The sequence below is a fragment of the Chelonia mydas genome, chromosome 13, assembly GCF_015237465.2.
Source record: "Chelonia mydas isolate rCheMyd1 chromosome 13, rCheMyd1.pri.v2, whole genome shotgun sequence".
NCBI lineage: Eukaryota > Metazoa > Chordata > Testudines > Cheloniidae > Chelonia > Chelonia mydas.
The window spans coordinates 36,223,900-36,235,153 of NC_051253.2; the positions used below are offsets into that span (position 1 = coordinate 36,223,900).

At 52.2% G+C, this 11,254-nt stretch overlaps 1 pseudogene; it reads right to left on the bottom strand.

Annotated features, from left to right (window-relative positions):
• The window catches only part of LOC122462757, a 42,960-nt pseudogene extending 41,604 nt beyond the window's left edge, over nucleotides 1-1,356 (bottom strand).
• Nucleotides 1,357-11,254: the final 9,898 nt, after the last annotated feature.

Genomic DNA, 11,254 nt, shown 5'->3' on the forward strand with positions numbered 1-11,254 from the left:
TCACAGGGAGTGGGGTGATGGGACAGGGGCAGTACCTACAGCAGGGTGAGGTCAGTGAGGGTAGGGTAATGGGACAAGAGTGGTACCTGCCATAGTGTGAGGTCATTGTGGGTGGGGTGATGGGATGGGGGGTGGTACCTACAGCAGCATGATGTCATTTTCATCCATCTTGTCGTTGTATTCTGGGTGGGGGATTCGACGATGTACCCAGATCTTCGGTGTCCCCGGTTCATCTATTTCAGTGTTGTGGGCCCCCAGCAGCACGGTGATGTTACTACGCAATACAAGGGGATGCAGGTGCTGCAGACAGGCCAATACCGTGGATTCAACTGAGGGTTGTTAACCTTGTTAAAGTGGGTGTGTGTAGATGCTGCCTTGGATTCAGGATGAATGTACAGAAGCCAGCGCTCCAGGGTGACAGCTTTGAACTGGCCCAGGACAGGGAGTGGCCGGCTCAGGGACAGGGGATCTTCCATTTCTTACTGCAGGTTGCAGTTACAAGGAGCTGTTGTTACCACCACGTTCTCCCAGATCAGGAATCCCCTGCAACCTTTTGCTCTTTTTCCTTCTGTCTCTGTCTTCATGAAGGCCACGTAGGGTCATGTAGGGTCTGGAGTGAGGCTTGGCTTCCCATCCCCCAGTCATCTCCCCTGGCAGAGCCCCCAAAAGAAAGAAAAGCCCCCGAATTCTGCAAGCTGGTGTACCCCTCCCCTGACTGAGACCAGGGCTCTGTTGTGCCAGGCACTGCAAAGACTCTGACTGAGATCAGGGCCCGCAATGTGCCAAGCGCTGCACAGATCACGACTGCAATCAGGGCCCCCAGCGTACCAGGTGCTGCACAGAATCCCTGCTCCAGGACATTTAAAGGAAGCAGCCTTATCCCCATTTCACAGACTGGGAAGTCCAGGCACAAAGAGAAAAAGTGCCTCACTCCAAATCTCTGCCGTCGTGCGCGGTGGATCTGCAAAATGAACCCAGGAGTTCCCCCCTGCTCTAATCACAAAGGCTGTACAGATCTGCCTTTCCTGTCCTGGCACTGGCTGTTCACATACTGATGCTACTCTGAGACCTTATGGGGCTTGCAGTTGTGTCCTGGGCACACACCAGCCCCCCACCTCCCCAGATCCCCCAGCACCCCAGCTGGGTGCGTGGGACACACCAATGGCTCTGGGGGAAGCAGCTGACTCTGGGGAGGAGACAGGCTTTGTAGACAGCTCCCATAGCACCAGCACCTATGAGGCTGGGGATCCTATTCCCCGTGTACTCACCAGCCTCAGCCCCAGGGGGGAAGGGAAAGACCATGGGGAACAGGGGCAGCAGCAGCACTGTCAGAGGGAGTCTGGGGAAGGGGGCCATGCATCTGCCTCTAGGGTCAGTTATAGACCTGGCTGGGGGAGAAGGAAAGGGAGGGGCTGCCCCCACAGCTGATGCTTGACTCAGGGCAAACCACAGCCTCCTGGGAGGAGTTCACATGTTGGGTAAGTCAATCAGCAGCTGCCCTGCAGAGCGAGCGTAAAGCATCTGGCCGGGGCTGTGCACATCTGGGCTGGAAACATCCAGGACCCTGCATCCCTGGGGGCTGTGTACATCTGGGGCCCTGTACATCTGGGGCCCTATACCCAGAGCCAGATTAACACAGGGACTTTAGGCGCTGCTGCCCAGGGCCCTGGGCTAAGGGGGCCCCCGTAAAAATATCTCCAGGCTGCCAAACGTCCAGTTCTTTTTGCAAGGCTTCCCCTTAGCCCGGGGCCCTGGGCTGCAGCCACTAAAGCCCCTGCTGCGTTATCAGGCCCTGCCTGGCAGGGGAAGGGGAGACAGCTCCATGCGCTGCCCTTGCTCCCGCTGGGCTGGAGCTGAGAGTGCCAGCTCGCTTCGATCAGGGAAGCTCCGTCCACACGCTGCCCTTGCCTGCAGGCGCTGCCCCCGCAGCTCCCATTGGCTGTGATTCCCAGCCAATGGGAGCTGTGGGGTAGGGGCCTGCAGGCAAGGACAGTGCTCAGAGCCTCCTGCACCCCCACTGGGCCTCAGCCAGGGACATGCCAGTAGCTTCCGGTAGTGTCGCGGAGCCACGGCAGGCAAGGAGCCCTGCTGTGCCACCTAATGGGAGCTGCCCCATGTAAGGACCCCAGACCCCAACCCTGTGTCCCAGCCCTGAGCCCCCTCCCACACCCTAACTCCCACCCAAACCCCGCACCATAACCCTGAGCCCCCTCCTGCACCATAACTGCTGCCCAGACCCCACACCATAGCCCTGAGCCCACTCCTGCACCATAAACTCCCACCCAAACCCCACACCATAGCCCTGAGCCCGCTCCTGCACCATAAACTCCCACCCAAACCCCACACCATAGCCCTGAGCCCGCTCCTGCACCGTAACTCCCACCCAAACCCCACACCATAGCCCTGAGCCCGCTCCTGCACCGTAACTCCCACCCAAACCCCACACCATAGCCCTGAGCCCGCTCCTGCACCATAAACTCCCACCCAAACCCCACACCATAGCCCTGAGCCCGCTCCTGCACCATAAACTCCCACCCAAACCCCACACCATAGCCCTGAGCCCGCTCCTGCACCGTAACTCCCACCCAAACCCCACACCATAGCCCTGAGCCCGCTCCTGCACCGTAACTCCCACCCAAACCCCACACCATAACCCTGAGCCCCCTCCTGCACCGTAACTGCTGCCCAGACCCCACACCATAGCCCTGAGCCCACTCCTGCACCATAAACTCCCACCCAAACCCCACACCATAGCCCTGAGCCCGCTCCTGCACCGTAACTCCCACCCAAACCCCACACCATAGCCCTGAGCCCGCTCCTGCACCATAAACTCCCACCCAAACCCCACACCATAGCCCTGAGCCCGCTCCTGCACCGTAACTCCCACCCAAACCCCACACCATAGCCCTGAGCCCGCTCCTGCACCGTAACTCCCACCCAAACCCCACACCATAACCCTGAGCCCCCTCCTGCACCGTAACTGCTGCCCAGACCCCACACCATAGCCCTGAGCCCCCTCCTGCACCATAAACTCCCACCCAAACCCCGCACCATAGCCCTGAGCCCCCTCCTGCACCATAACTCCCACCCAAACCCCACACCATAACCCTGAGCCCGCTCCTGCACCGTAACTGCTGCCCAGACCCCACACCATAACCCTGAGCCCGCTCCTGCACCGTAACTCCCACCCAAACCCCGCACCATAGCCCTGAGCCCGCTCCTGCACCGTAACTCCCACCCAAACCCCGCACCATAGCCCTGAGCCCCTTCTGCACCATAAACTCCCACCCAAACCCTGCACCATAGCCCTGAGCCCGCTCCTGCACCGTAACTCCCACCCAAACCCCACACCATAGCCCTGAGCCCACTCCTGCACCATAAACTCCCACCCAAACCCCGCACCATAGCCCTGAGCCCCCTCCTGCACCGTAACTCCCACCCAAACCCCGCACCATAACCCTGAGCCCCCTCCTGCACCGTAACTCCCACCCAAACCCCACACCATAGCCCTGAGCCCGCTCCTGCACCGTAACTCCCACCCAAACCCCACACCATAGCCCTGAGCCCGCTCCTGCACCGTAACTCCCACCCAAACCCCACACCATAGCCCTGAGCCCCCTCCTGCACCGTAACTCCCACCCAAACCCCGCACCATAGCCCTGAGCCCCCTCCTGCACCATAACTGCTGCCCAGACCCCACACCATAGCCCTGAGCCCCCTCCTGCACCATAACTCCCACCCAAACCCCACACCATAACCCTGAGCCCGCTCCTGCACCGTAACTGCTGCCCAGACCCCACACCATAACCCTGAGCCCCCTCCTGCAGCGTAACTGCTGCCCAGACCCCACACCATAGCCCTGAGCCCCCTCCTGCACCATAAACTCCCACCCAAACCCCGCACCATAGCCCTGAGCCCCCTCCTGCACCATAACTCCCACCCAAACCCCACACCATAGCCCTGAGCCCGCTTCTGCACCGTAACTCCCACCCAGACCCCACACCCCCACCACAACCTCCTGCCCTGAGCCCGCTCCCACACTCCAAACCCCTTGACCCCCCAGCCTGGAGCCCCCTCCTGCAGCCCAAATCCCTCATCCCCAGGCCCATCCCAAAGCCCGCACCCCGAGTCAGAGCCCTCACACTCTCCTGCACCCCAATCCTCTGCCCCAGCCTGGAGTCCCCTCCTGCACTCTGAACCCCTCATTTTTTGCTCCACCCCGGAGCTTAGGGGAAGCACCGAGCCTCTGCCCCCCCCCCCATGTGATCATTTTGTTTTAAATTAGGAAAAATACTTGTATACAGGGGCCCCACAAAATCTAATTGCCCCGGGCCCACAGAAGAGTTAATCAGGCCCTGCCTGTACACCTTGGAGGAGGTGCACGTCTGGAGCCCTGATGCCCCATGTCAAGGTTCCTTCCCCACTCTGAACTCTAGGGTACAGATGTGGGGACCTGCATGAAAACCTCGTAAGCTTACTTTTACCAGCTTAGGTTAAAACTTCCCAAGGTACAAACTATTTTACCTTTTGCCCTTGGATTTCCACTGCCACCACCAAACGTTTATCCGGGTTTATTTTATTAGGAAAGCATTGTTTGGAAATGTCTTTCCCCCCAAAATCCTCCCAACCCTTGTACCCCACTTCCTGGGGAAGGTTTGGTAATTTGCATAGGTGACCACAGACCCAAACGCTTGGATCTTAAGAACAATGAAAAAAGCATTCAGTTCTTGAAAAGAAGAATTTTAATAGAAGAAACAGTAAAAAAGAATCACCTCTGTAAAATCAGGATGGTGAATACCTTACAGGGTAAATTAGATTCAAAACATAGAGAATCCCTCTAGGCAAAACCTTAAGTTACAAAAAGACACACAGACAGAAATATTCATTCTATTCAGCACAGCTATTTTCTCAGCCATTTAAACAAACAGAATCTAACACATCTCTAGCTAGATTATTTACTAAGTTCTAAGACTCCATTCCTGTTCTGTCCCCAGCAAAAGCATCACACAGACAGACCCAGACCCTTTGTTTCTCTCCCTCCTCCCAGCTTTTGAACGTATCTTGTCTCCTCATTGGTCATTGTGGTCAGGTGCCAGGGAGGTTACCTTTAGCTTCTTAACCCTTTACAGGTGAGAGGATTTTTCCTCTGGCCAGGAGGGATTTTAAAGGTGTTTACCCTTCCCTTTATATTTATGACAACCCCCTACTCACCAGCCTGAGCCCCAGGGAGCAGAAGTAGGAGCAGCACTGTCAGGTCGGGGGGGCATCTGCATGGGAGGTGTGTTATCTGGCTGATTGGATGAAAGGCAGGAAACCTCAGGGTCATGTGATAAGCACCTTGAGTGGGAGTCTTGCCATCTCAGTGCTTAAACTCCCTATCACACCGGCTGTGGGGGGAGGCGAAAAGGGGGAGTCACCCTCTACAGCCCCTCAGCCTTTGAGTTCATTCTGGTGGGGCCATGGGCATCGCAGTGCTGTGCTCACCCTGGGCAGTGCCCTGCAGCCCTGTTGAGCCGGGGGAAGTGGCTCAGCCGCTAAGAAGAGCTGGGGGAGGGGGCTCAGCAGCTAATAACAGCGTCTGAGCTCTCGCCCCGGCTGGGTGCTACTGTGGTGGGAGCCGCGGTTTTATCAAGATGCAGCTCAGCTTCTGCTGGGCCCCTGGATCCTTCTTAACAGCCTCCCTCCCCTGCAGAGGGGATGTGAGCTGCGGGGAGGGACATGGGTCTTATTATCTATCCCTTTCCTAATTATTTCCAGTACTCTCTTAGCTTTTTTGATTGCCATTGTACATTGAGTGGGTGTTTTCAGAGAGTTATCCACAATGACTCCAAGATCTCTTTCTTAAGGTGACTGTTCACATCAGCCCTGATTGAGTTTCTTTGCGTCAATTCCCTCTCAGGGGATTTATTATGGTAGCATCAACCCCCTCCTCTCTTCCTCCCACTTTAGCTCCCTGCCCCCAGGCCCCACAATTCCCCATCTGTGTCCTGGGCACACACTGATGCCCCTAAACCCAATGGCTTTGGGGCATCTCAGCTTTGTCCTGGAAACACAGTGATAACCACCTGCAGACCGCACAGCCCTGAGGCTTGCCAGTTGCGTCCTCTGTTGAACAGGAATTGCTCTGAATACAGAGACAGAAACACCGTGAAGGTGGAAAGGTTTCTATCATAGAATCATAGAATCATAGAATATCAGGGTTGGAAGGGACCCCAGAAGGTCATCTAGTCCAACCCCCTGCTCAAAGCAGGACCAAGTCCCAGTTAAATCATCCCAGCCAGGGCTTTGTCAAGCCTAACCTTAAAAACCTCTAAGGAAGGAGATTCTACCACCTCCCTAGGTAACGCATTCCAGTGTTTCACCACCCTCTTAGTGAAAAAGTTTTTCCTAATATCATGTCGATGCTGAGCTGTTTGTAGAGCCAGAGAGGTGATGGCCAGAGGGGACCATTACACCATCTCCTTTTCCCCCTGCCCCCATACAGTGGGGGCCAGAGCGCCCAGCCCAGGGGATCTGAATGACGTTTTCTGGGAATTTCTCATTCAGATCCCTTCGGTGGCTGGGCCAGCGTCGGGCTTGGAGACATTGCTATCAAGGGCTGGGCTGGATTCTCCATCCCTGGCAATGTGTGACTCAAGCCGGGATGTTTCTCTAACAGCCCTACTCTAGTTTGAGCCGGGATTAGCTCAGGGCCATCCTAGGACTGGGGCTACCCAGGGGTCAGATGGGACGAGCTCTGTGGCCTCTTCTGGACTTGTAATGGGGGGGGCGACACTCAGGGTGTTGGAGCGCAACTCTGGGTATCTCTCTCATGCCTCTGGATCAGACAAATCTGACCTTTAGCCAGACAGGGATCAGCAGTACGGCACCACCTGGTCCTGGGGAGCGCTGGCCAGCACTGCCCCTGTTACCAGACAGAGCGAGCCAGATGGAGGGGAGTGTGGAGACACACAGATCGATTCTGTCTGTATCCGCTCCACAGCCCTCGACTTAGGGTGGATGTAATTCTAGCCCTATAGGTGTTGCAGCCCCACAGCCTGTAACCAGAGACCTGCCCTGCCCTGGTGGACCCAGCACCTGCCCCAGACAACACAGATCAGGAGGGAATTCAGCACTGGAGACATTTGTATCAGGCCTGTACTGATTCCAGAGGATACAAGACGGGAACTGAAATGATCAAGCTGTGTGGTGCAGGGGCTGGGGGGCCGTTGTGCCTGGGACTGCCTGACGGAGCTGCTGGGAGTTGTGGGGAAACAGTGTGGTCTAGTAGCCAGACCCCAGGCTTGTCCCTCAGGACTACAGGGTTCTGTTCCCATTTCTGCTGCTGGGTGACCTTCGGCAAGTCACAGCCCCTATCTTTCCTCAGTTTAGCCAGCTGGGGAAAATTATTTTGACCACCCTTTGTAAAGCACTTTGAGATCTCCCAGAGGGAAGAGCTAGGGGCCCAGATCCTCACAGGTATTCAGGCTCCTGCTGATTTCAATGGGCATTAGGCACCCAAACACCTCTGAGGATCCAGGCCTAGATGGTCTCATTTAGCTCTAATTTTGTTTGTGGCTCAACCCAGCTTCCCTGCATCCTGCCCACTGCCCCCACTGTGATGTCCAATCAACAGGCCAGTGATGGAAAAGGTAGAGTGAATTGTTCAAACAAGACTGTTTTAATTTTTTAAAATGGATTTTTTCCCCTCAAGTGCCATCGGTTTTACAAACAAGTGTCCATTTTCTATATCTTCCAAATAGATTAGATATAAAAATAATCAACATCTGTAGCAGGCTTATAGAATTCAGCTGAGAAAATTCTACCCTTGCTGAAGAATCCCCTAGGTTGATGTAAAACCCTGTACACGGGGGAATTCTGATGACTCAGGAGAAAAGATTGTCACCCAATATTGTTCTGGGGTAATGGGGCATTTGGATCAGAAAAGTCACAACACAAACAGAGAGACCCGGGGACAGAAGCGAGGCAGATGCAAATTAAAAAGCCAGGCAGGCACAACCTGTAAGTACAGGAATATGACCCTGAGAGACAGCTAAGAGAGGAACCCTTTTTGGCAAAGAGTCTTGGCAGGAGAGACAGGACGGGAACAATGAACAGAGGAGTTGTCCACTGCTGTTTGATTCTGACTTTGGATGTTCCTTGTAAATAAACCATATTGCGTCAGAGTAAATACCAGACCCTATCATCAATTTCTGCTCCCAACCAGAACACCCGCAGGGCCCCAAATGTTGACTAGCCGCTTGGGGTGACAGTAAAATACTACAAAATTTCAAACATCAAAAGGACATTTCTACCCTCAAAAGGATTTCAGGACTGAGCCATCCGTAGCATTTCTCTATCAGTAGAAAAAAATACTCTAATGTAAACCATATCAGGAGTTCCACACAGGCATGGAGCTCAGTTTGGCCAAACTGGCCCTTTAAAGGGGGGCGTCTCCTTTAACTCAGCTTCTGCAGAGTTTTGTTGATCCAGGAGTTGAATTTGGAGATTCTTGTGTATACACTGGAGGGTCACCCATCTGGATCTCCATTGGAGATGATGTCCTGGACCACCCCGTTGCACACCAGGGGCCCACTGGAATCGCCTTGCCAATAAGGAGAATAGCATCAGTGACTGACATTTCCCATCCCGGCCTGTCCTCCGAAGATTTCAGATTGCATGTGGGACAAGTGCTCTCTACAGCTAAAGGCCCAGCCCTTGCCACCAAACAGAACCAGCCTGAAAATGGATGGGCAGAGAGAGAAATCTAGAGCTGGGCAGGATGATGTACCTGTGGAAAAGGCAGTTTCCACAACACTGAAATTTTCCGTACAAATACTTTGATATTCCTGAGAATTTTCCATTTTTGCATCAGGAAAATTGAAATTTAACATTTCATTTTGAGCCAGTTCCATCCAAATCAGAATATTCCATAGTTAGTCATCAGTTCAACAAAATGTTAAACTGCTTTTTCCTACTCATGCATTGGCTTATGGGTGTTGTAGTTCAGGTCTGCATTCTCTCCTAAGGGCTTGACTCCGTGGAGGACTTCATCTCCCATAATGAAAGCTTATGCTCAAATAAATTGGTTAGTCTCTAAGGTGCCACAAGTCCTCCTTTTCTTTTTGCGAATACAGACTAACACGGCTGCTACTCTGAAATATATCATGTATGTTGTCCTACTTTGATTTTTATTTTGTTGCAACAAAAGTCAATTTTATGCCTTTTTAATATAAGTAAAAAGAAAAGGAGGACTTGTGGCACCTTAGAGACTAACCAATTTATTTGAGCATAAGCTTTCGTGAGCTACAGCTCACTTCATCGGATGCATACTGTGGAAACTGCAGAAGACATTATATATACAGAGACCATGAAACAATACCTCCTCCCACCCCACTCTCCTGCTGGTAATAGCTTATCTAAAGTGATCACTCTCCTTACAATGTGTATGATAATCAAGCTGGGCCATTTCCAGCACAAATCCAGGTTTTCTCACCCTCCGCCCCCCCCCCAACACAAACTCACTTTCCTGCTGGTAATAGCCCATCCAAAGTGACCACTCTCTTTACAATGTGTATGATAATCAAGGTGGGCCATTTCCAGCACAAATCCAGGTTTTCTCACCCCCTCACCCCCATACACACACAAACTCACTCTCCTGCTGGTAATAGCTCATCCAAAGTGACCACTCTCCTTACAATGTGCATGATAATCAAGATGGGCCACTTCCAGCATAAATCCAAGTTTAACCAGAACGTCTGGGGGGGGGGTAGGAAAAAACAAGGGGAAATAGGCTACCTTGCATAATGACTTAGCCACTCCCGGTCTCTATTCAAGCCTAAATTAATAGTATCCAATTTGCAAATGAATTCCAATTCAGCAGTTTCTCGCTGGAGTCTGGATTTGAAGTTTTTTTGTTGTAAGATAGCGACCTTCATGTCTGTAATTGCGTGACCAGAGAGATTGAAGTGTTCTCCAACTGGTTTATGAATGTTATAATTCTTGACAACTGATTTGTGTCCATTTATTCTTTTACGTAGAGACTGTCCAGTTTGACCAATGTACATGGCAGAGGGGCATTGCTGGCACATGATGGCATATATCACATTGGTGGATGTGCAGGTGAACGAGCCTCTGATAGTGTGGCTGATGTTATTAGGCCCTGTGATGGTGTCCCCTGAATAGATATGTGGGCACAGTTGGCAACGGGCTTTGTTGCAAGGATAGGTTCCTGGGTTAGTGGTTCTGTTGTGTGGTATGTGGTTGTTGGTGAGTATTTGCTTCAGGTTGGGGGGCTGTCTGCAGGCAAGGACTGGCCTGTCTCCCAAGAGACTGGCCTGTCTCCCCCCAACCCCCCCCCCCCCCCCAGACGTTCTGGTTAAACTTGGATTTATGCTGGAAATGGCCCACCTTAATTATCATATACATTGTAAGGAGAGTGGTCAGTTTGGATGAGCTATTACCAGCAGGAGAGTGAGTTTGTGTGTGTATGGGGGTGGGGGGGTGAGAAAACCTGGATTTGTGCTGGAAATGGCTCACCTTGATTATCATGCACATTGTAGGGAGAGTCGTCACTTTGGATAAGCTATTACCAGCAGGAGAGTGAGTTTGTGTGTGTGTGTTTGGGGGCGGGGGGGGGGGTGAGAAAACCTGGATTTGTGCTGGAAATGGCCCACCTTGATTTTCATACACATTGTAAGGAGAGTGGTCACTTTGGATAAGCTATTACCAGCAGGAGAGTGAGTTTGTGTGTGTGGTTTTTGGAAAAAAGTGGGGGGATGAGAAAATCTGGATTTGTGCTGGAAATGGCCCAACTTGATTATCATACACATTGTAAGGAGAGTGATCACTTTAGATAAGCTATTACCAACAGGAGAGTGGGGTGGGAGGAGGTATTGTTTCATGGTCTCTGTATATATAATGTCTTCTGCAGTTTCCACAGTATGCATCTGATGAAGTGAGCTGTAGCTCACGAAAGCTTATGCTCAAATAAATTGGTTAGTCTCTAAGGTGCCACAAGTACTCCTTTTCTTTTTGCGAATACAGACTTACACGGCTGTTACTCTGAAACCTTTAATATAAGTAGGACTGCACTATTTTAATATTATGGTTGGTGTAACCATCATAAAATTATTAATACCAATTTTGGGGGGAAAGTTCAAACAAGTCTTAGTAAAAAATATGTGAACATATGTTTCTGCCTCAATAAATAATGCAATTGCAAACAAAAAGAATTCTCTTTTGCTAATCACCATTTTGGGGTTTTTAATTTTTT